A 25,247-nucleotide genomic window follows, 5' to 3' on the forward strand; every position below is an offset into this window, starting at 1 on the left:
TTGAGTACTGATTACCCGGAAACCTGTTAAAATAAATTGCAAAATAAGTTCAACAGGTTATAAAGCAATATTTTTAAAGGTAGTGATCTTGCTAGATTTAAAGAGAAATTCCTTCAAACTCAATGTCTAGTTACAGTTGCCTTTTTCCTAAGAATACCTTAGACTCATGACATCATAATCAGCCACGTGGGACTGCATGAAGACAATTCCCAAAGGTGACAGTGGGCCAGAGGTCAGTGCACCAAACCTAATTTTCCTGTCTGGCTTGCTCATGATGAAACAAAAGAGCCATCAGAAGGGTGGGATACCTAATTTATTTCTCAATAAGCAGGGAGCCCAAAAGGATGGGATTACCACTCCCTTGCTATTCTTATGGTAAAACTGGAACAAGAGAGGGACAAAAGACCAGTTGGAGGACGAGGGCTGGAGAGCAAAAGCATGGAGACAATCATTCCCAAACTGATAACACAGAGAGAGTAGACTTTGGGCCAGGCCTGGTTCTGAGATAAAGTACGAATTCCTGGGTGGGTGGGGGAGGTATAGTGAGCTGAGATAGTGAAAAATTGGGGTCACAAACATGGAAGGCAGAGGTTTTGGCTTAGGCACTTGACCTCTGGTGGAAACCTTGGAGGCCAATAGGACCTTGGCCAGAGAGCAGTACACATAGAAGGTTTAGATCAAAGATAGAAAACCTTGAGCATAGACAACAGCATGTGATGGCTTAAGAACTTGGATCTGGCCCACGCCGCGGCTCACTAGGCTAATCCTCCACCTGTGGCGCTGGCAACCTGGATTCTAGTCCCAGTTGGGGTGCTGGATTCTGTCCCAGTTGCTCCTCTTCCAGTCCAGCTCTCTGCTGTGGCCCAGGAGGGCAGTGGAGGATGGCCCAAGTGCTTGGGCCCTGCACCCGCATGGGAGACCAGGAGGAAGCACCTGAATCCTGGCTTCGGATCGGCGCAGCATGCCAGCTGTAGTGGCCATTTGGGGGGTGAACCAACGGAAGGAAGACCTTTCTCCCCCTGTGTCTCTAAAAAAAAAAAAAAAGAAAGAAAAGAAAACTAAAAAAAAAAAAGAGCTTGAGTCTCTGCCACAAACGTGGCAGATTTACACCTAGTCCAAACTTTAGCCTGGCCTGGAACTGACTTTTTTTGAGTATTTTAGATGTGAATGCTCTGTATTTGTTTGTATGATTTTTGCCATTCAAATAAGTACATCTTTTTTAAGAAATCACTGAAAACAAATTTGATTCATTTTTAAAGTCAGACTGCTTGGTTACATGCACCTGAATGCTTTTAGGCAAACAAGTTAAACAGGAGTATAGCGGCAAAAACAGGTGAAGCAAATGCAGGGAAGATTCTAACCCCAGTCCTTCTCAGCCTTGAGGAACCAGGGAAGGGATCTCCATGCTAGGAAATAAATAGTTTGCTCTACCCACCCCAGGTGTGCTGACCTACCAAGCTGGAAATCTTACAAGATTGTTAATCAAGTCTCTATTTGGGTGCACTTCCTGAATCCATCGCATGACTGGATGGGTGAGGCTGTTTCTCATACAGAGGAGTTTTAAGAAGCATCAGTCAACAAATGCACGGCCATCCACAGTAAGTGTGTGCGTGTTCTAAGTGAGATAACAAAGCATGTCTTTGCCTTTGTTACTTGCCTGTGGTTTCCTATGTGACACTGAATTCCAGAGACGCCTTGGAATGAGACCCGTTTCCCTGCCGTGGGTACTGAGGAAAAGCCTGTGAATGAACAGCATTTTGCCCCCATGAGAGATGTTTGGAAATGGCTGCCTGTGTCTGGTCTATTAGCTTCTTCCTGAATTTGGGAAAAATTGTCCCTGGTTGGCCCACTAATATTTTTGGTCACCATGGGGTGAAGGGTGAGGGATTGAGCTAAATTTGAGGGCTGAGGCTTCAGGTAACAGCTCTCTCACTCCAGAGTTTTACTCCTCTGCTCACCCCTATGGCATTGTTTTGTCTTTGGTTATTTGCCTTTTCAGTCTGATCATTTTTCTGCCTTCCAGTAGACCCCTTTGCTTGGCTTCCCTTCTTTACCTCTTCTCCCCTTGCAGCCCTTCTCCTTCTTCCTGCCTGCCTGTGCATATCAAGGATTATGGTTATGAATGCCAAAGCCTTGCCTTAATATTGCTTTTATTTTCTGTGTGATCATATTATGATAGTTAACTTTATGTAATGACTGGACTGGGCCACTGAGTGCTCAAACATTTGGGCTAGCCTCATTCTTCTTCTTCTTTCTTTTTCTTCTTTTTGCTATGCAGAGTTAGTGAGAGAGAGAGAGAGGCAGAGAGAGAGAGTTATAGACAGTGAGAGAGAGACAAAGGTCTTCCTTCCGTAGGTTCACTCCCCTGTTGGCTGCTATGGCCAGCGCTGTGCCAATCCGAAGCCAGGAGCCGGGTACTTCCTCCTGGTCTCCCATGTGGGTGCAGGGACCCAAGCACTTGGGCCATCCTCCACTGTACTCCCAGGCCACAGCAGAGAGCTCTAGCCTCATTCTTGACATGTCTCTGTGGGTATTTCTGGCATGGTCTAACATCTGAACAGCCAGAGCTTGTGAAGGAAGTTGCTCTTCCTGGTGAGGCTTAACTAGAACAACAGGGCAGAAAGTTCTACAAAGAGGGCACACTCCCTCCCTTAATGTCTTAGATAACTGATATCAGAATGTTCTGGATAGTGTTTTAGAACTTTATGCATGGTTCTCCAAGGTATCCAGATTGGGAAATGGACACAAATGGAGGTTTCTGCACTACTGTTTGATCTTTGCTTCATAGGACTTCTGCCTCAACTTCTGTTTGAATCAGCACTGGTCCTGGGTGTCTTCTACATAGCACATTTGTTTCACTGCCTATGAGAGTTGGCTCGGGTACCATTTTCAGGAGTTCTCAATGACAGCCTCAATCCCTTCCACATACACAAGCTGTGCCTTTGCCAACTTCTTCTGAAATTTTTCTCTGGAAAAATGATGACTGTCAAGATGCAGGCAGATCATGTGCTTCCTTTATAGAACATTTGAGGAAACTAAGGGCCAGGGATAAAGGTTATATTTATTAATTTCAAAGCATCTATTTACTATAAACCTAGGGAAAAATCACAAAAGTCTCCATTCTTTCTTTGACAACCATAACTGAGCATAGATATTTTCCAGGCCAATCTTCCTAGCTCAGCACCACATACCAGAATATTTGTTTTTGAAGGATCCCATATCTTTGAAAATTTAAAAAACATTTTTATAATGATTGGCTGGTAGCAGAAATCCCATCCTGCTTCGCCAGTTTCACTATAGTCTCACAAAGTGTTTCACTTGGATTTTCACTTACTCATGTCAAATGTAGATGCTGGTGAGATCTTTCCATATTCTCCATATCCTTTATTTCTTAAAATAAGTATGTAGTCATTCACAATGGTCATTAGCATGCCTTGATTAGGAGAAATGCAGTTTGAGATCTTGTCCAAGTTAAGATATTGAGGAAGCAATTTCTGCTGATTAGCTGGAAGTTATCAAAATTCTCTTTCTATTCAATGTGCCAACTCTTACATTCTGGGGCCATAGTGGCCGAAAGAATTCGTGATCTCCAGAAGTGCTAGTGTTCCAGCCTCTCCTTTTCCTCCTCCATGCTGCTCAAGGCAGCAGAGGACATCGCCATGGCCGAGCCCCAGTGCAGGGTGGAGAACAGTGATTCCACCGCACCACTTCCAGCACAGCTGCCGCTGCTTTCTGGCCAGCAGCCTTTGGCATCTGAGTGGCAGGAAGCTGTGCTAAACTCCTCTGCTGCATCCCTGCCACCACCCTTGGCTTGGTGGCAGCTGCTCCGTCCTCCTCTTGATGGTGCTAACATGGACCTGCTGCAAACTCAGTGCACATTTCACTCCCTGCTCTCCTCAGTGCTGCCTCCATGCTGGAATCCCTGAGGTGCTGTGGGATCCTTGGCATTCCCCACAGGGTTAAAGGGCTATGCAAGGCCTTAGTAAGAGTTGGCCCAAGGCACAGTGACAGGATTTGTTCACATACTACCATGAAATATTTCCAAGGTCCTGTACTCTGATGTGTCATGGGCACAATTCCTGGGGCCCATGGCAATGGAGATCTTCCCACGGCTGCAGGGGCTCTTGTATGCCACTCCAAGGCTCCCCAAGATATGGCTTGGACACCTGGTGTAAGGCCTGGCAGGTCATCTCTGGGCATCAAGCTCAGCAAAGAAGACCTGCTTCCATTCATACTCTCCCATTGGTCCCAGGACCAAAGCAGATGGGTCTAAGGAAGACGGGACAGGGCTGGGCCCAGGCACCTGAAGCCATCCTTTCTAGTCTTTGTGATCTGACAGGAGCTTAGCTGTATGACCCTGCCCACCCCGTCACTTTTGCTTTCTTGTCTGCCAGTTGCAAACTCTATTCCTGCACTTACAGGAAAGAGAAGCTGTGGCCTAGCTTCTTCTGCAAGTAGATGCAGGACCCTGCAGTGTGCCTCACTGAGATGCATGTTCCTGACCTCCTGTGAGCACACTCGTCATTAGACAAACATCCTGTCATCCAGTGCTTCCAAACATCAGTATTTCTTTCTCCCTGCTTGCCTTGTTCTGGCTTTGATCCCTTACCTTCCTGCCCTTGAGTTCTCATTTTTTCTCCTAAAACAATGCCCTGGTCCCCTTTACCTCATTCCACCTCTGATTATGTAGACATGTCTCAGCACTTCAGACTTAATGGGATTAGAATTCACTTGCTCTATCAAGCATTTAACACAATCATAGCTAGGGTTCTGTGTAGTGGAGCAGCAGTCTGAGCAGAGTCTGCACCCATAGATCATGAATTTTAGTACCTGTAACCCCACTTCCTATCTAGCTCCCTTGTATAATGCCTGGCAAGAAAGCAGAAAATTGTCCCATTCCTTGGGTGCATGCGTGAGACCCAGATGGAGCTCCATGTCCTGGCTGTGGCCCGGCCCAACCACTGCTGCAGTGGCCATTTGGACAATTTACCAGAGGATAGAAGATGTCTGTCTCTCAAGCTCTTTCCCTGTCTTCTCTCCCTGTTACTTTGCCTTTCAAATTCTAACAAAATGTACATCTCTAAAGTTACTCACCACTAGTCTAAGCTCATGCAAAAGAGGAGCCCTGTTTTATTAACCACAGCATCTGTAGTGCCAGGGACATCTCTGTCCTTTTAAAAACATGTACAAATGAGAGACTTTTTTAAAAATTTATTTACTTGAGTTACACACAGAGAGAGAGGCAGAGAGGGAGCGAGCTCTTACATCTGCTGGTCCACTCTCTAGTTGGCTGCAATGGCTGGAGCTGAGCCAATCAGGAGCCAGGAGCCCGGAGCTTCTTCCAGGTCTCCCATGTGGGTGCAGGGGCCCAAGGACTTGGGCCATCTTCTGTTTTTTCAGGACATAGCAGAGAGATGGATCAGAAGAGGAACAGCTGGCTCTCAAACCGGTGCCCCTATGGGATACCAGCACTGCAGGGTTTGCCTTTACTCACTATGCCACAGCACTGGCCCCGAGACACGTTATTTGTTTTTTTTTTTTTTCATTTTCGATTATCTTAATATACAGAAGATCAGCTTAGTATACATTAAGTAAGGATTTCAACAGTTTGCTCCCACACAGAAACATAAAGTGAGGAATAATAGATGATTTTTTTTAAATGATGATGAAATCAGATCAGACCTATTGTCATGTTTAATCCCAGTGAGAGTCAAGTTGGGAGTTGATATTTTTTTTTTTAACAGAGGATCAGTTTAGTATGCATTAAGTAAAGATTTCAACAGTTTGCACCCCCATAGAAACACAAAGTGAAATATACTGTTTGAGTACTCGTTATAGCATTAAATCTCAATGCACAGCACATTAAGGACAGAGATCCTACATGAGGAGTAAGTGCACAGTGACTCCTGTTGTTGACTTTACCAATTGACATTCCTGTCTATGGCATCAGTAATCTCCCTATGCTCCAGTCATGAGTTCCCAAGGCTATGGAAGCCCTCTGAGTTCTCCGATTCTTATCTTGTTTAGACAAGGTCATAGTCAAAGTGGAGGTTCTCTCCTCCCTTCAGAGAAAGGTACCTCCTTCTTTGAAGACCTGTTCTTTCCACTGGGATCTCACTCACAGAGATCTTTTTGCCAGAGTGTCTTGGCTTTCCATGCCTGAAATACTCTCATGGGCTTTTCAGCCAGATCGGAATGCCTTTAGGGCTGATTCTGAGGCCAGAGTGCTGTTTAGGACATCTGCCATTCTATGAGTCTGCTGAGTATCTCGCTTCCCATGTTGGATCACCCTCCCCTTTATTTATTCTATCGGTTAGTTTTAGCAGGTACTAGACTCGTTTATGTGCTCCCTTTGACTCTTAGTCCTTTCATTATGATCAATTGTGAACTGAAATTGATCACTTGGAATAGTGAGATGGCATTGGTACATGCCACCTTGATGGGATTAAATTGGAGTCCCCTGGTATGTTTCTAACTCTACCATTTGGGGCAAGTCAGCTTGAGCATGTCCCAAATTATATATCTCTTCCCTCTCTTATTCCTACTCTTATGTTTAACAGGGATCACATTTCAGTTAAATTTCAACACTTAAGAATAACTGTGTATTAATTACAGAATTAAACCAGTCATATTAAGTAGAACAGACAAAAAAACTACTAAGAGGGATAATGTATTAAGTTGTTCATTAACAGTCAGGGCTATGCTGATCAAGTCACCATTTCCCATAGTGTCCATTTCACTTCAGGAGGTTTCCTTTTTGGTGTTCAGTCAGTTGTCACCGATCAGGGCGAACATATGGTATTTGTCCCTTTGGGACAGGCTTACTTCACTCAGCATGATGTGTTCCAGATTCCTCCATTTTGTTGCAAATGACTGGATTTCGTTGTTTCTTACTGCGGTATAGTATTCTAAAGAGTACATATCCCATAATTTCTTTATCCAGTCTACCGTTGATGGGCATTTAGGTTGGTTCCAGGTCTTAGCTATTGTGAATTGAGCTGCAATAAACATTAGGCTGCAGACCGCTTTTTTGTTTGCCAATTTAAATTCCTTTGTGTAAATTCCAAGGAGTGGGATGGCTGGGTCGAACGGTAGGGTTATCTTCAGGTTTCTGAGGGATCTCCAGACTGACTTCTATAGTGGCTTGACCAGCTTGCATTCCCACCAACAGTGGGTTAGTGTCCCTTTTTCCCCACATCCTCGCCAGCATCTGTTGTTGGTAGATTTCTGTATGTGAGCCATTCTAACCGGGGTGAGGTGGAACCTCATTGTGGTTTTGATTTGCATTTCCCTGATTGCTAGTGACCTTGAACATTTTTTCATGTGCCTGTTGGCCATTTGGATTTCCTCTTTTGAAAAATGTCTATTGAGGTCCTTGGCCCATCTCTTAATTGGGTTGTTGGTTTTGTTTTTGTGGAGTTTCTTGATCTCTTTGTAGATTCTGGTTATTAACCCTTTATCTGTTGCATAGTTTGCAAATATTTTTTCCCATCCTGTCGGTTGTCTCTTCACTCTCCTGACTATTTCTTTTGCAGTACAGAAACTTCTCAATTTGAGGCAATCCCAATAGTTAATTTTGGCTTTGACTGCCTGTGCCTCCCGGGTCTTTTCCAGAAACTCTTTGCCTGTGCCAATATCTTGAAGAGTTTCTCCAATGTTCTCTAGTAACTTGATGGTGTCAGGTCGTAGATTTAGGTCTTTAATCCATGTTGAGTGGATTTTTGTGTAAGGTGTAAGGTAGGGGTCTTGCTTCATGCTTCTGCACGTGGAAATCCAGTTTTCCCAGCACCATTTATTGAATAGACTGTCCTTGCTCCAGGAATTAGGTTTAGATCCTTGATCAAATATAAGTTGGCTGTAGATGTTTGGGTTGATTTCTGGTGTTTCAATTCTGTTCCATTGGTCTATCCATCTGTTTCTGTACCAGTACCATGCTGTTTTGATTACAACTGCCCTGTAGTATGTCCTGAAATCTGGTATTGTGATGCCTCCGGCTTTGTTTTTGTTGTACAAGATTGCTTTAGCTATTCGAGGTCTCTTGTGCCTCCAGATAAATTTCAGCACCAATTTTTCCAGATCTGAGAAGAAGGTCTTCGGTATCTTGATTGGTATTGCATTGAATTTATAAATTGCTTTTGGGAGAATGGACATTTTGATGATATTGATTCTTCCAATCCATGAGCATGGAAGATTTTTTCCATTTCTTGGTATCCTTTTCTATTTTTGTAATTTTCATCATAGAGATCTTTAACGTCCTTGGTTAAGTTTATTCCAAGGTGTTTGATTGTTTTTGTAGCTATTGTGAATGGGATTGATCTTAGAAGTTCTTCCTCAGCCATGGCATTATCTGTGTATACAAAGGCTGTTGATTTTTGTGCATTGATTTTATACCCTGCTACTTTGCCAAAATCTTCTATGAGTTCCAATAGTCTCTTAGTAGAGTTCTTTGGGTCCCCTAAATAAAGAATCATGTCATCTGCAAAGAGGGATAGTTTGAGTTCTTCCTTCCCAATTTGTATCCCTTTAATTTCTTTTTCTTGCCTAATAGCTCTGGCTAGAACCTCCAGAACTATATTGAATAGCAGTGGTGAGAGTGGGCATCCCTGCCTGGTACCAGATCTCAGTGGAATTGCTTCCAACTTTTCCCCATTCAATAGGATGTTGGCTGTGGGTTTTTCATAGATTGCTTTGATTGTATTGAGGAATGTTCCTTCCAAACCCAGTTTGCTTAGAGTTTCATCATGAACGGGTGTTGTATTTTATCAAATGCTTTCTCTGCATCTATTGAGATAATCATATGGTTTTTCTTCTGCAGTCTGTTAATGTGGTGTATCACATTGATTGTCTTGCGCACATTAAACCATCCCTGCATACCAGGGATAAATCCCACTTGGTCTGGGTGGATGATCTTTCTGATGTGTTGTTGCATTCTATTGGCAAGAATTTTATTGAGGATTTTTGCATCTATGTTCATCAGGGATATTGGTCTGTAATTCTCTTTCAGTGCTGCATCTTTTTCTGGCTTAGGAATTAAGGTGATGCTGGCTTCATAGAAAGAATTTGGGAGGATTCCCTCTTCTTCGATTGTTCTGAATAGTTTGAGAAGAATTGGAGTTAGTTCTTCTTTAAATGTCTGGTAGAATTCAGCAGTGAATCCATCTGGTCCTGGGCTTTTCTTTGTAGGGAGGGCCTTTATTACTGTTTCAATTTCTGTCTCAGTTATGAGTCTGTTTAGGTTTTCGATGTCTTCCTGGTTCAATTTAAGTAGGTTGCATGTGTCCAGGAATCTATCCATTTCTGATAGGTTTCCCTGTTTGCTGGCATACAAGTCCTTGTAGTAATTTCTGATGATTCTTTTTATTTCTGTGGTGTCTGTTGTTATGTTTCCTTTTTCATCTCTGATTTTATTGATTTGGGTCTTTTCTTTTTTTAGTTAGTTGGGCTAATGGGGTGTCAATTTTGTTTATTTTTTCAAAAAACCAGCTCCTCGTTAGGCTGATTTTTTGGAATGTTTTTCTTGATTCAATCCTGTTGATTTCTTCTCTGATTTTAATTATTTCTCTTCTCCTACTAGATTTGGGTCTGGTTTGCTGTAGGTTTTCTAGATCCTTGAGGTGAATTGAAAGCTCATCTATTTGGTGCCTTTCCAATTTCTTGATGTAGGCACCTATTGCTATAAAGTTTCCTCTTAACACTGCTTTTGCTGTATCCCATAAGTTTTGATATGTTGTGCTGTTATCCTCATTTACTTCTAGAAAGTTTTTGATTTCTCTTTTGATTTCTTCTATGACCCATTGTTCATTCAGGAGCATGTTGTTCAATCTCCATGTGTTTGCATATGCTCTAGGGATTCCTGAGTTGCTAATTTCCAACTTCATTCCTTTATGGTCTGAGAAGCTGCATGGTATGATTCTAATTCTTTTAAATTTGCTGAGACTTGCTTTATGGCCTAGTATGTGGTCAATCCTAGAGAAGGTTCCATGTACTGCTGAGAAGAATGTAAAATCTTTAGCTGTAGGATTGAAAGTTCTGTATATATCTGTTAGATCCATTTGGGCTATAGTGTCATTTAAATCTACTGTATCCTTGTTGATCTTCTGTCCTATTGATCTGTCTATTTCTGAGAGTGGAGTATTGAAGTCCCCCAGTACTATTGTATTGGGGTCTAAGTCTCCCTTTAAGTCCGTTAACAAATCTTTTAGATAAACCGGTGCCCTGTAATTAGGTGCATATTCATTAATAATAGTTACATCTTCCTGTTGAATTGATCCCTTAATCATTATGTAGTGTCCCTCTTTGTCTCTCTTAACGGTTTTTGTGGTAAAGTTTATGGTGTCTGATATTAAGATGGCTACGCCTGCTCTTTTTTCATTTCTGTTGGCATGGTATTATATCTTTTTCCAGCCTTTCACTTTCAGTCTGTATGGATCTTTGTTGGAAAGATGTGTTTCTTGTAAGCAGCAAATAGATGGGTTTTGTTCCTTAACCCAATCAGCCAATCGGTGTCTTTTTAACTGGACAGTTCAGGCCATTCACGTTCAATGTGACTAATGATAAGTGGTAACTTTGCCCTGCCATTTGCCAAAGATAAGATCTAATATATGCTTTGAATTCCCTGTGATCTTTTGCTGTGAGCTTTCCTTCCTTGGTTTCCTTCCTTTACCTTCTTTCATATTGATGACCGTGTTTCTTTGTTTCTGTGTGTAACACATCTTTAAGCATCTTTTGCAGGGCTGGATGAGTGGCAACAAATTCTTTCAATTTCTGTTTGTTATGAAAAGTCTTTATTTCACCTTCATTCACAAATGAGAGCTTTGCAGGATATAATATTCTGGGATGGCAGTTGTTCTCTCTTAGTACCTGGTCTATATCTCTCCATTCCCTCCTAGCTTGTAGAGTTTCTGATGAGAAGTCAGCTGTGAGTCTGATTGGAGATCCTCTGAGAGTAATCTGACGTTTCTCTCTTGCACATTTTAGGATCTTTTCTTTATGTTTCACTGTGGAGAGTTTAATTACAACGTGTCGTGGTGAGGATCTCTTTTGGTCGTGTTTATTAGGGGTTCTGTGAGCTTCCTGTACCAGGATTTCTCTGTCCTTCTCCAAACCTGGGAAATTTTGTGCTAATATCTCACTAAAAAGGCCTTCTAATCCTTTCTCCCTCTCCATGCCTTCAGGAACTCCTAGAACCCGAATGTTGGGTTTTTTAATAGTATCCTGAAGATTCCCGACAATATGTTTTAGATTTCTAATTTCCTCGTCTTTTCTTTGGTTTGACTGTATCCTTTCCTGTTCTCTGTCTTCTAAGTCCGATATTCTCTCTTCTGCTTCACCCATTCTGTTTGTAAGGCTCTCTATTGTGTTTTTCATTTGATCTATTGAATTCTTCACTTCAGTCACTATCCCAGTTTCCTGTTGTACTAGTTGTTTCATTTCATTTTGATTCCTCCTTAATATTTCATTTTCACGAGAGAGATTTTCTATCTTGTCCATTAAGGATTTCTGTAGTTCAAGAATTTGTTTTTGAGAACTTCTTAATGTTCTTATCAATTTTTTGAGATCTGCTTCTTGCATTTCTTCTATGTCATCATCCTCATAATCTTGAATTGGGGTGTCTTTTTCAGTTGAGGGCTTCATGGTGACTTCCTTGTTTTTATTACCTTGGTTTTTGCGTTTGTTATTTGTCATATTGGAGATATTTGGTTTCTTCACTGTGGTGCTTTTTCTTGTTATACTATGACTCTAGATTAAGTGGACTATCTGTTTTTGATGGAGCCTTAGGGCTTGAGATGGGTGTGGCCTGAGAGCTCTCTTTGGTGTGCCAAAGGTGACACTCCCAGGTTAGGCATGGTAAACCTCTCTCTCTCTTTTTTTTTGATTCAAAAGGGAAGTTATTCTGCACAGCTGGACGAAGTTGGAGGTAGTTAGCAGGCAAATGATATACCCACAGGAGCCAGAGATCGGAAGCTCTTTCCCAAGGACCACACAGGGAATCTGTTCGGCCCTTGGAGTGGGCTCAAATTCTCCTTCAGTCTCCCACTGGGTTGCCAAAGTTACGGAATTGTAGCGTCTCTGGAGAGTGCTCACGTGAATTCCGTGAGTTCTCTCCCCCACCGTCTCTTTTTTCACAGTCTCAGTTCAGTAGCACCACAAATTTACTAGGTCCTAATCTCCTGTTAATTCGCCCCGCCCAGAGTCAGGTTTTTCTGTTAGGCTCAGGGCCGGTGCAGACCTGAGGTCGCTCTGCTTATGATGTATGTCCAAGATGGCGCCTGCTCTTTGTCTTGCTCGCCCTTGAGAGGTGAGCGGAGAGAGAGAAACCCGTGTCCATACCAGTCACCTTTTTCTTTTTTCCTCTCTCTCTCTTCCAGTTAGCTTGGTGAAGTCCCCCCCCCGGGGGGGTCGTTCCCTCTAGTCTCCTCTCTCTGCTTGCCTGCCAGTGTCTCGGGTTATTGAGGTTCGGCTCACCTCGCGTTCCAGCGCTGGTGTGTTGAGTCTGCCGCTGGTGTCCCGAACTGTGGGCTCCCACGCTCTCCACGCAGGTCTGCTCCCCTTCCAGCACCGATGTGTGGACTCGGAGCCCTGGACGTCCCAAGTCTCTCCGCTGTTGTCTGTGTGGCACGCACTCCCCTTCGAGCACTTGCGCGCAGACCCTGCAGCTTGCGTAGCTGGGTCCCGCGGCTCGGCTTCCGCGGCTTGGTCCCGCGGCTTGGTCCCGCAGCTGGGCTTTCGCGCGGTGGGCGACCTTGTTCTCCCAGTAGGTCCTCCGATTCACGACCACTGGATCCAGAAGAGTTTCCTCTGCAATATTTTGCTGGTTCTTTTTTCTGAGGCTACCGTAACTCCCCTTTTATTAAACTAAATTTTCCCGGACTATCGGTGCGCGCCCTCACTATTCTGCCATCTTGGCTCCGCCCCAGGGTTTTCTCGATGAATTGCATCTTTATCGTGGTTCAGTAACATTCTAAATAACTTTCTACTATCTTTTATTTAAAGTACAATCATGATTTTCTATTTTGTTAAAGATAAAACCACCTGTGTTGTTTGAACTTAGGACATATGAAGGTAGCTTTTTTTCCATCCCTTCACATTGAATCTACATAAGATTTTCTAACTTTGTCTTTTGGCAGGCAACATGAAAATTGATCATTCATGTAATCCAATCAGCCCCTTCATGTATTTTCTTTCAAGAGACTCAGTAGTAGTCTTTAATTTTTTTAAAAATTTTTATTAACAAAATATCAGATTTCATGTGTTTGTAGGTACAGTTCTGGCAACCATAGTTCCATCCCCCTTCTCTCCTCCTGCAACCCTCCTCTTTCATCTTTTTTCCTTTAATTTTTATAAAAACAGAATTTCAGTATGCAATCACAGGCTAGTGCACCACGAACCATAATAGTCAACAAGTAAAAAGCAGAAAGACCAGAGGTCCACAGCAGTACAAACAAAGGCTAAAAACAGCAGTGCAGTCACAAGATGACCATTTCATTTCAATAGACTTTTGCACTCTAACTTACTACATATAAAAGAAAACATATGATATTTGTGTTTCAGAAACTGGATTATTTCAACGCACGTAATGGTTTCCAGTTGCATTGACTTTTTTAGAAAAGACAAAATTCCAACACTTTTTCTATCTGTGTAGTGTTCTGTAGTGCATATATGCCACATTTGCTTTATGCAGTCATCACCTGAATCATCTGCCTCATCTGAATGTATTCCATAGCTTAGCTATTGTGAATTCAGCTATAATAAACATGGCATTAGAAATGTGTTTCATGTACCAATTTCATTTGGTCAGTTACCAGGAGTGGAATGGCTGGGTCATACATTTCATATATTTTCATATTTCCTAGGAATTTTCATACTGTGTTCAATAATAATCGTTGAGTTTACATTCCCACCAGTAGAGTATTAGGGTACCTGTTCCCCCCACATCTTTGCCAGCATTATTTTTTTTTGGATTGTACACATTTTAACTGGGGTGATGTGAAACCTCATTGTGATTCTTATTTGCATTTTCCTGTTGGCTGGTGATCCTGAGGAATTGTTCATGTGGCTGTTGATCATTTGTATTTCATGCTTTGAAAACTGCCTGTTCATGTCATGTCAGATTTCTTCACTGTATTGTTTGTTTTATTGTTTTGGAGTTTCTTGAGCTCTTTACAAATCTTGGTTTTTAATCACTTATCAGTTGCATAATTTGCAAACATTTTCTGCCAATCTGTTGGTTGCCCTTTTGTTGTTTCCACTGTACAGATGTTTCACACTCTTGGTTAACTTTATAAGACATTTAAAATATTTCTGGAGCTACTGCTAATTGAATTGATCTTAGAACGTCTTTCTCAGCTATGACATTGCATTTGCATAATAAGGCTATTGATTGTCATGTGTTGACTTTCTATGCTGGAACTACACCAAAGTTGGAGTCCATTGATCCTGTATACAGAATCATGATGTCTGCAAACAGGGATGATTTGATTTCCTCCAATTCTAATCTCTATCTATTTGAATTGATTTTCTTGCCTATGGCTGTGGCTAACACCTCCAGAAGTATACAGAATAGCAGTTGTAAGAGTGGGCATCCTTGTCTGCTTCCAAATCTAGTGGAAATACTTGCAACATTTCCCACTCAATATGTTTGTGTTGTGTGTTTGTCATATATTGCCTTGACTGAGTTGAGGTATGTTCCTTCTATAACCAAATTGCTTAAGATTTGTATCATGAAAGGATGTGATACTTCAAGTACTTTATAAATCCTACTGATATAATTATATGGTATTTATTCTTCAATCTGTTCATGTGACACATCACATTTATTCATTTTCATGTGTTGAAACAAACCTGCATACCAGAGAAAAATCACGCGTGGTTTATGTGAATAAGCTTTCTGATGTGTAGTTCAATTGGATTAGCTAGAATTTTTTTGAGGATTTTTGCATCTGTGTTCATCAGGATATTGGTCTGTAGTTCTTTCTCCTGTATCTTTTTCTGGTTTTGGAATTAAGGTGATACTGTCCTCAAAGAAGGAGTTTGGGAGTAGCCCTTCCTTTTCAATTGTTTGGAATAGTTTGAGAAGCATTTGTAGTGGGAGTTGGTAATAGGGTGAGTGGTTGAATGCTCAGGTGTACCAGCCAATATTTAATTTTTAAACATTATTTTAAATACTTCCACAAAGTGAATATTGGAATAGTACAAACTTTGGAATTTAAATATTTTTATGACACATAATATATAACTCTCAATAGAATCACAATAATGTCAAATAATAGACAATATAATCAAGTTTACTCTATTAAACAATGAAGTAAAGTGATTTACATAAAGTAAATTGATTAAACAGTTAAAATGGAATCAGAGCAAAACCCTTACAGCCCAAGCCCCATTTTTGCAAAAGTAAAATACAATTTCTGTTGCTTCTGGATCATGTCCAGATTGCAGAATTTAGGGACAGATATTATGCCCCTCCTTTGGATATACCTTCTCTGTAGTTCTTCTTGTAGTGGCTGGCACCTGGTAGACACTCAGTGTATCAGTGTATTTTAAAAGCATTTAGAATTAAATTTTAAAGTATTTTTCATTTTGAGAAGATTTTCAATATTCATAAAATGGAATGTATCAATGGCTTCAGCAGGGCCAATCTTAGTTGTAGACTACAGCATTATCTTTGTTAATTTCTCCTTCTACTGAATAACATTGTCTGCTCAGAACTTACTTGAAAATCCTACTTAGTCGCCAGAAGACGTGGCTGCAAAGAGATGATATTCAAGATACCACACAAAAATCAGCTCTTAGGTCAAATATCATTTTAGTAGCTGTCGGATTATTTTGAACCCTGAGGAAATAAGATGGAGAGCATTTGAATGTGATCTACTGGGAAAACTTCATGAAGACATCCATGGAGATAACTTTACTGTTACCAGAGACATAATCCTATTTTTAGGATCACTTTAACACTTAATCCTATCTATATGTTCATTTTAACACTTAATATGATCACTTTAACACTTAAGGTGGCATTTTTACCACCCAGCCTAATGGGATTTGGGGTCCCAAGTTAAGTTTTTAAACTGTACCCTTATAAGTAAGTCTATAGGATTGTATGCATAACTATATAGTTTAAAGTTACAAACTTCCTCCTCCCTCTTTATTCCCACTCTCACTTTTTTACTGAGATCTACCCTCAAGAGACTTTATACACATATGGTTAGTGCTCTGTTAAATAAAAAGTTTCAACAAATACTATGAAGAAAACCAAATAAAAAAAAAAACAAACTATTGCAGAAAAACCTGACTCTGGGGTGTGTGTGTGTGAAATAACAGGAGATTAGGACCTAGTGAATGTGTGGAGCTAATGAACTGAGACTGTGAAAAAAGACGGTGGGTGAGAGAACTCATGGAGTTCATGTGAGTACTCTCCAGAGACACTAAAATTTGGTAACCTTGGCAACCCAGTGAGAGACTGTAGGAAAATTTGAGCACACACTGAGGGCAGAACAGATTCCCTGTGTGGTCCTTGGAAAAGAGCAGGTGAATGTTATACCCACAGGAGCCAGAGATTGGAAGCTGACTACCTTCAATTCCATTCAGTTGCGTGACATTACTTCCCTTCTGAATCAAAAAAAGAGAGATTTACCACACCTAACCTGGGAATGTCACCTTTGGCACACCCTTAACCCTGAGGAACCAAACAGAGCTCTCTGGCCACACCCATCTCAAGCCTCTAAGGCTCCATCAAAAACAGACAGTCCACTTAATACAGTCATAGTATAACAAAACAAAAAAACAAAAACAAAAACACCACAGCAAGGGAAGAAGAATCCAAAGAATATCTCCACAATGCCAAGCAACAAACGCAGAAACCGAGGAAACAAGAACAAGGGAGACATGAAAGACACCCCAAGCCAAGATTATGAAGATGATGAGATGGAAGAAATGCAAGATACAGATTTCAAAAAATTTATGAGAACATTTAGAAGTTTTCAAAAACAAATGCTTGAGCTACGGAAATCCTTACTGGACAGGATAGAAAATCTCCTTCGAGAAAAAGAAATCTTAAGGAGGAATCAAAATGAAACGCAGAAACTAGTAGAACAGGAAAGTGTGATAGTGAAGAGAAATCAAAATGAAATGAAGAACTCAATAGATCAAATGACAAACACATTAGAAAGCCTTAAAAACAGTCAGTGAAACAGAAGAGAGAATATCGGACTTAGAAGACAGAGCACAGGAAAACATACAGTCAAACCAAAGAAAAGAAGAGGAAATTAGAAATCTAAAAAATATTGTCGGGAATCTTCAGGATACTATTAAAAAAACCAACATTCGAGTTCTAGGAGTTCCTGAAGGCATGGAGAGAGAGAAAGGATTAGAAGGCCTTTTTAGTGAGATACTAGCAGAAAACTTCCCGGGTTTGGAGAAGGACACAGACATCCTAGTACAGGAAGCTCACAGAACCCCTAATAAACACGACCAAAAGAGATCCTCACCACGACACGTTGTAATTAAACTCTCCACAGTGAAACATAAAGAAAAGATCCTAAAATGTGCAAGAGAGAAACGTCAGATTACTCTCAGAGGATCTCCAATCAGACTCACAGCTGACTTCTCATCAGAAACTCTACAAGCTAGGAGGAATGGCGAGACATAGCCCAGGTACTAAGAGAGAAAAACTGCCATCCCAGAATATTATATCCTGCCAAGCTCTCATTTGTGAATGAAGGTGAAATAAAGACCTTTCATAGCAAACAGAAATTGAAAGACTTTGCCACCACTCATCCAGCCCTGCAAAAGGTGCTTAAAGATGTGTTACACACAGAAACACAGTTATCAATATGCCAGAAGGTAAAGGAAGGAAACCTCAAGCAAAAGATCACAGGAAGTTAAAGCATATATTAGAAAATATCTTTGGCAAACGGCAGGGCAAAGTTACTAATCTGTAGTCACATTGAACATTAATGGCCTCAACTGTCCAGTTAAAAGACACCGATTGGCTGATTGGGTTAAGGAACAAAACCCATCTATTTGCTGCTTACAAGAAACACATCTTTCCAACAGAGATGTATACAGACTGAAAGTGAAAGGCTGGAAAAAGATATACCAAGCCAACAGAAGTGAAAGACAAAATAAACTTTAACACAAAAACCGTTAAGAGAGACAAAGAGGGGCACTATATTAATTAAGGGATCAATTCAACAGGAAGATATAACAATTATCAATGTATATGCACCTAATTACAGGGCACTGGTTTATTTAAAAGATTTGTTAAGGGAGTTAAAGGGAGACTTAGACTCCAATACAATAGTACTGGGGGACTTCAATACTCCACTCTCAGAAACAGACAGATCAACAGGACAGAAGATCAACAAGGATACAGTAGATTTAAATGACACTATAGCCCAAATGGATCTAACAGATATCTACAGAACTTTTCATCCTACACATAAAGCATTTATATTCTTCTCAGCAGTACATGGAACCTTCTCTAGGATTGACCACATACTAGGCCATAAAGCAAGTCTCAGCAAATTTAAAAGAATTAGAATCATACCATGCAGCTTCTCAGACCATAAAGGAATGAAGTTGGAAATTAGCAACTCAGGAATCCCTAGAGCATATGCAAACACATAGAGATTGAACAACATGCTCCTGAATGAACAATGGCTCATAAAGGAAATCAAAAGAAAAATCAAAAATTTTCTGGAAGTAAATGAAGATGACAACACAACATACCAAAACTTATGGGATACAGCAAAAGCAGTGTTAAGAGGAAACTTTATAGCAATAGGTGCCTACATCAAGAAATTGGAAAGGCACCAAATAGATGAGCTTTCAATTCACCTCAAGGATCTAGAAAATCTGCAGCAAACCAGACCCAAATCTAGTAGGAGAAGAGAAATAATTAAAATCAGAGAAGAAATCAACAGGATTGAATTCAAAAAAAAATTACAACAAATCAGCCAAATGAAGAGCTGGTTTTTTGAAAAAATAAACAAAATTGACACCCCATTAGCCCAACTAAAAAAAGAAAAGACCCAAATCAATAAAAATCAGAGATGAAAAAGGAAACGTAACAACAGACACCACAGAAATAAAAAGAATCATCAGAAATTACTACAAGGACTTGTATGCCAGCAAACAGGGAAATCTATCAGAAATGGATAGATTCTGGGGACACATGCAACCTATCTAAATTGAACTAGGAAGACATAGAAAACCTAAACAGACTCATAACTGAGAAAGAAATTGGAACAGTAATAAAGGCCCTCCCTACAAAGAAAAGCCCAGGACCAGATGGATTCACTGCTGAATTCTACCAGACATTTAAAGAAGAACTAACTCCAATTCTTCTCAAACTATTCAGAAAAATCAAAAAAGAGGGAATCCTCCCAAATTATTTTTATGAAGCTAGCATCACCTTAGTTCCTAAGCCAGAGAAAGATGCAGCACTGAAAGAGAATTACAGACCAATATCCCTGATGAACATAGATGCAAAAATCCTCAATAAAATTCTGGCCAATAGAATGCAACAACACATCAGAAAGATCATCCACCAAGACCAAGTGGGATTTATCCCTGGTATGCAGGGATGGTTCAATGTTTGCAAAATAACAATGTGATACACCACATTAACAGACTGCAGAAGAAAAAGCATATGATTATCTCAATTGACGCAGAGAAAGCATTTGATAAAATATAACACCCTTTTTTATTTAGTAAATATAAATTTCCAAAGTACAGTTTATGGATTACATTGGCTTCCCCCCCCCCATAATTTCCCTCCCACTCGCACCCCTCCCATATCCTGCTCCCTCTCCCATTCCATTCACATCAAGATTCATTTTCAATTATCTTTATATGCAGAAGATTGATTCAGTATATATTAAGTAAAGATTTCATCAATTTGCACCCACACAGAAACACAAAGTGTAAAAATACTGTTTCAGTACTATTTAGAGCATTACTTCACATTGGATAACACATTAAGGACAGATCCCACATGAGAAGTAAGTACACAGTGACTCCTGTTGTTGATTTAACAATTTGACACTCTTGTTTATGGCGTCAGAAATCTCCCTAGGCTCTAGTCATGAGTTGCCAAGGCTATGGAAGCCTTTTGGGTTCGCCGACTTCAATCTTATTCTGACAGGGTCATAGTCAAAGTGGAAGTTCTCTCCTCCCTTCAGAGAAAGGTACCTCCTTCTTTGATGGCCCCGTTCTTTCCACTGGGTTCTCCCTTGCAGAGATCTTTCATTTAGGTCTTCTTTTTTTTTCCCAGAGTGTCTTGGCTTTCCATGCCTAAAATACTCTCATGGGCTCTAGAGCCAGATCCACATGCCTTCAAGGCTGATTCTGAGGCCAGAGTGCTGTTTATGACATCTGCCATTCTGTGAGTCTGCTGTGTGTCCCACTTCCCATGTTGGATCGTTCTCTCCCTTTTTGATTCTATCAGTTAGTATTAGCAGACACTAGTCTTGTTTGTGTGATCCCTTTGACTTTTAGACCTATCATTGTGATCAATTGTGAACTGAAGTTGATTGACTTAATATATACTAAATAGATCTTCTGTATATAAAGATAATTGAAAATTAATCTTGATGTGAATGGAATGGGAGAGGGAGCGGGAGATGGGAGGGGTTCGAGTGGGAGGGAAATTATGTTGGGGGGGAAGCCATTGTAGTCCATAAACTGTACTTTGGAAATTTATATTTACTAAATAAAAATAAATAAATACAAAAATACAAAAAAGAGATTAACAAGTAAAAATGAAAAAGGTCCCCAGTTTAATGGAAATATAGACAATGGCTATAGAAAATAATTGATTTATAAATGATTAATTCACCCATATCAAGTTTTTTGGCCAGTCATTCATAATTTATTTCAATGATATGCAAGTACTAACAATATGATACCTAAATACTTCCTGTGTGGTTACAGGATAATAATTAAGTTCATTTAGGCTTTAAGCTATTTTCTCTAAACAGTTTATACACATGAATAATTTTATGCAGATTGCAATGCAAACAATTATACATTACATTTATTTGTATTCTATTAGTTACCACAGACCAGGAAAAAATAATGATATATCTTTTGGGGATTGGATTATTTCACAAAGTATGTTTTCCATTTACATCCAATTTGTTTTGAAGAAAGAATTTCAAACTTTTTTTTACAGTAGAGTAATATTCCATATTGTATATGTACCACATTTTCATAATCCAGTCATCAGTTGATGGTCTTCTGGGTTGATTCCATATTTTAGCTATTGTGAATTGGGCTGCAGTGAACATAGGAGTATAGACAACTCTTTCATATGCTGATTTCATTTTCTATTGGTAAATTCCCAAGAGTGGGAGGGCTGGACCATAAGGTATATCTATTTTGAGCTTTCTGAAGAATCATCATACAATCTTATTACAGTCATTACAGTTGATTTTTGCATACTAATTTTGTATCCTGCAATTTAGCAAACTCTCTTATGAGTTCCAATTGTCTTTAATAGGGTGTTTTAGTTCCCCTGTATACCTAAATATGTCATCTACAAACAGGGATATTTTGCCTTCTTCCTTTCCAGTTTGTATCCCTTTGATTACTTTTTCCTCTGTAATGGCTATGGCTAAAAAATCCAGGGAAACATTGAATAGCAATGATTAAAGTAGACATCTTTTTCTAGTTCCAGATGTTCATAGAAATTATTCCAGCTTTTCATATATTGCCTTGACTGTGTTGTTGGATGATCTTTCGAATCCCAATTTGCTTAAGGTTTTTCTATTTTTTCAATTAATGGACATTGTATTTTATCAAATACTTCCACTGAATATGTTGAGATAATCATACAGTTTTTATTCTTAAAATTGTTTATGTGATTTATCACATTATTGATTTGTGAATGTAGAACCATCCCTGCAGGTGAGTGACCTTTCTTACGGGCTTTTTGATTTAATCAGCTTGTATTTGGGGAGGATTTTTGCATCTCATCCTTGACATTGGTCTACAATTCTCTTTCTTCATTATATCTTTTTTATTTTCATAATGGTAAGTAATGTCTTTTTCGTAATTATTTTAATATTTCTGTAAGTGTTCCAGTTTTGTATTTTTCCCAGAATAGAACCTAAGTTATCTGACTTTGTGTAGAATATGTCAAAAAGTTCATGGAAAAGTAGATTTAATTGTTAAACATACCTGCTATTTTTCTGCAGGAAAAAGAAATCAGGAGCAAGATAATTTTGATTATATGTGAAAAACGCATATGATGAGCAAACTATGCATTTATTTCAACATTGTTAATATTTTTTGAGAGGCAGAGAGAGTGAAAAATAGAAAAAGAGATCTCCAATCTGCTGCTTCACTCCCAAAATGTGCACCTGGCCAGGACCAAAAGCCAAAAACCTAGAACTGAATTTGGTACTCCAGTGTGAGTGTCAAGATCACATTTACTTGAGCCATCACCTGCTGCCTCCAGGTATGCATTGGAATTAGATTCCAATGCTGAGGATCAAACCCAAAGACTTTGCTGCGGGAAAATGGTATGTAAATGGATAGGCCAAACACTGACACCTCAATTTTTTTTTATTTTTGCAACAAAATAAATTCATATGTTTAATTCCACTGTTCCATGAATGTTTCAAAGTTCTATCTTTTGATGTTTTCCTTCCCAAGTACCCCAACTTATTCCTCTTTTTTTTTCTTTTTAACTTTTATTTAATGAATATAAATTTCCAAAGTACGACTTATGGATTACAGTGGCTTCCCCCCCAATACCGTCCCTCCCACCCACAACCCTCCCCTTTCCCACTCCCTCTCCCCTTCCATTCACATCAAGATTCATTTTTGATTATCTTAATATACAGAAGATCAGCTTAGTATACATTAAGTAAGGATTTCAACAGTTTGCTCCCACACAGAAACATAAAGTGAAAAATGATAGATGATTTTTTAAATGATGATGAAATCAGATCAGACCTATTGTCATGTTTAATCCCAGGGAGAGTCAAGTTGGGAATTGATAATTTCTTTTCTTTTTTTTTTTTTTTTTTTACAGAAGATCAGTTTAGTATGCATTAAGTAAAGATTTCAACAGTTTGCAGAAACACAAAGTGAAATATACTGTTTGAGTACTCGTTATTGTGGGGAGCAATTGGGAGCAACTCGGACTAGACTAAGTTACTGGAATTAAGACTTATTCTATGCATCTGCTCTCCCACAAAATGGCACTAAGAAGGGAGAAACAGCTTCTACACAGCTGCCTCCAGTTCAACCAATAAACTGTAGGACCTACTCCTGATTGGAGGAGAGCAGCGTACTCGGCGTGTGGGTAGCAGAGTTGGGATTGGTGGAAGAGGACTATAAAGGAGGAGAGAGACAACATGCACCAGGAACATCTAAGAGGAACGTCTATTTGAAGGAACACCTGAGCAGCCCCCGAGAGAGCCGGCCGGAGGTGTGCCGCTCCCCCGCGGAAGTGGGGAATGTGGCAGGGGGAACCGCCCTTCCACGGAGGTGGAAGGGTCGGTAGCCAACCCGGGAAGAACCAGCAGCAAACCCGGGGAGGGCTGAGCAGACGAAAGAACAGCGCAGGGTCCTGTGTCGTTCCTCCACGAAGACGGGGAGTGACATAATGGTGCCGTGACTCGGATATGAAGCCTAGGCAGGGTTTAGTGTCGTTCCTCCACGAAGATGGGGAGCGACATAATGGTGCCGTGACTCAGATAGGAAACCTAGGAGGGAAGAAACGGGAAGAAGTGGAAAATACCGGAGAGAGAGACTAGCAAAGAGCCTAGGGGAAAGCCGGATGAAAAAGGTGCCGGAAGAAGCTATCAAAAGCCTAGGCATAGACTCAGATACGGACTACGGGGGGAAACTGGGAGAAATCTCTAAGGTCGAAAGCGAAAGTGAAAGCTAGAACAAACAGACTCGGATACGGACTGTGGGGACAAGCCAGGAGAAATGAGGGAGGAATATTGTTGGAAGAAAACTTAGGGAAACATACCGGGTAGAGAAAAATGTTAGGGAGGATGAAGCTGCGAATGCAGGCTGAGGCGGAAACGTAAGCTATCTTGGAATTCTTCAAGTCAGCCCGGGGAGCAAAAGGCGAAAATCTGGAACCAGAGGCGCGGACGTGAGCCAGGTTGAATTCGCCAGGTTAGCCCGGGGAACTTAGATTGAATACCGGTGGTGGTGGAAACGTAAGCTACGCTGTGTGACTCGCGGAAGCCGCCGCGTGCAGAGAGAGCATGGGGCGTGAATAGATAGGGAACGTGGGGCTAGTGCGAGGCCGTGGTGTGGGCGCGAAGGGGCGCGGAGACCGCGGAGTGCGCGCGCGAAGCCGGGAAGCCGCGCAGATGAGAGAAGCGTGGGCTGAAGCGGCTCAGAGCCGGGAAGCCGCCGAGAAGCAGCCTCGGGGCGGGCGCCGGGAAGCCGCAGGGATAAGAGAAACAGAAGTTTAGAAGTAAAATGAGAGAAATAGGAATGCTGGCAGATAGAAGTAAAATAGGAGAGATAGGAATGCCCGGAGATAGAAATAGAGAAAAATAAGGCCTCCCCACAACACGCACAGCAATGAGAGAGCTTGGATTCGGTCTGCCTGATTAGGGAGGTGGTGAGCACCTGCGGGCGGCTAGCAGCTTATGCGCCGCAGGTCATCGAAGACAGGCACAAATTAACATCAATAAGTCTCCCCACAAGACGGCAATGAGAGGGCTTGGATTCGGTTTGCCTGATAGGGCTTGTAAGTACCTGCAGGCAGTTCTAGCAGAGCAGAGCATGCGCTGCAGGGCACCGAACACAGGCACGCATCAGCGCCTAAAAACCTCCTCACAACATGGCGAAGAGAGGACCCAGATTCGGTTTGCCTGATTGATAGGACTTATAAGCACCTGTGGGCAACTCTAGCAAGCAGAGCAGAGTGTGTGCCGCGGGGCACCGAAGAGAGGCACGTATCAACGCCAAAAATAAAAAGAAAGGGGGATCTGTGGGGAGCAATTGGGAGCAACTCGGACTAGACTAAGTTACTGGAATTAAGACTTATTCTATGCATCTGCTCTCCCACAAAATGGCACTAAGAAGGGAGAAACAGCTTCTACACAGCTGCCTCCAGTTCAACCAATAAACTGTAGGACCTGCTCCTGATTGGAGGAGAGCAGCGTACTCGGCGTGTGGGTAGCAGAGTTGGGATTGGTGGAAGAGGACTATAAAGGAGGAGAGAGACAACATGCACCAGGAACATCTAAGAGGAACGTCTATTTGAA

At 40.9% G+C, this 25,247-nt stretch overlaps 1 long non-coding RNA gene across 1 annotated transcript in view; it reads left to right on the plus strand.

The window, feature by feature from the left end:
* Nucleotides 1-403: 403 nt before the first annotated feature.
* The window catches only part of LOC149126866 (uncharacterized), a 42,917-nt gene continuing 18,073 nt past the window's right edge, over nt 404-25,247 (plus strand). The window contains exons 1-2 of the long non-coding RNA XR_016234431.1: nt 404-510; nt 1,441-1,598. This is a non-coding gene — a long non-coding RNA (uncharacterized LOC149126866). The remainder of the gene's footprint in view (nt 511-1,440; nt 1,599-25,247) is intronic.

This window comes from Oryctolagus cuniculus, chromosome 5, assembly GCF_051225735.1.
Source record: "Oryctolagus cuniculus isolate XC-2025 breed Fujian yellow rabbit chromosome 5, ASM5122573v1, whole genome shotgun sequence".
In the NCBI taxonomy this organism is placed as follows: domain Eukaryota; kingdom Metazoa; phylum Chordata; class Mammalia; order Lagomorpha; family Leporidae; genus Oryctolagus; species Oryctolagus cuniculus.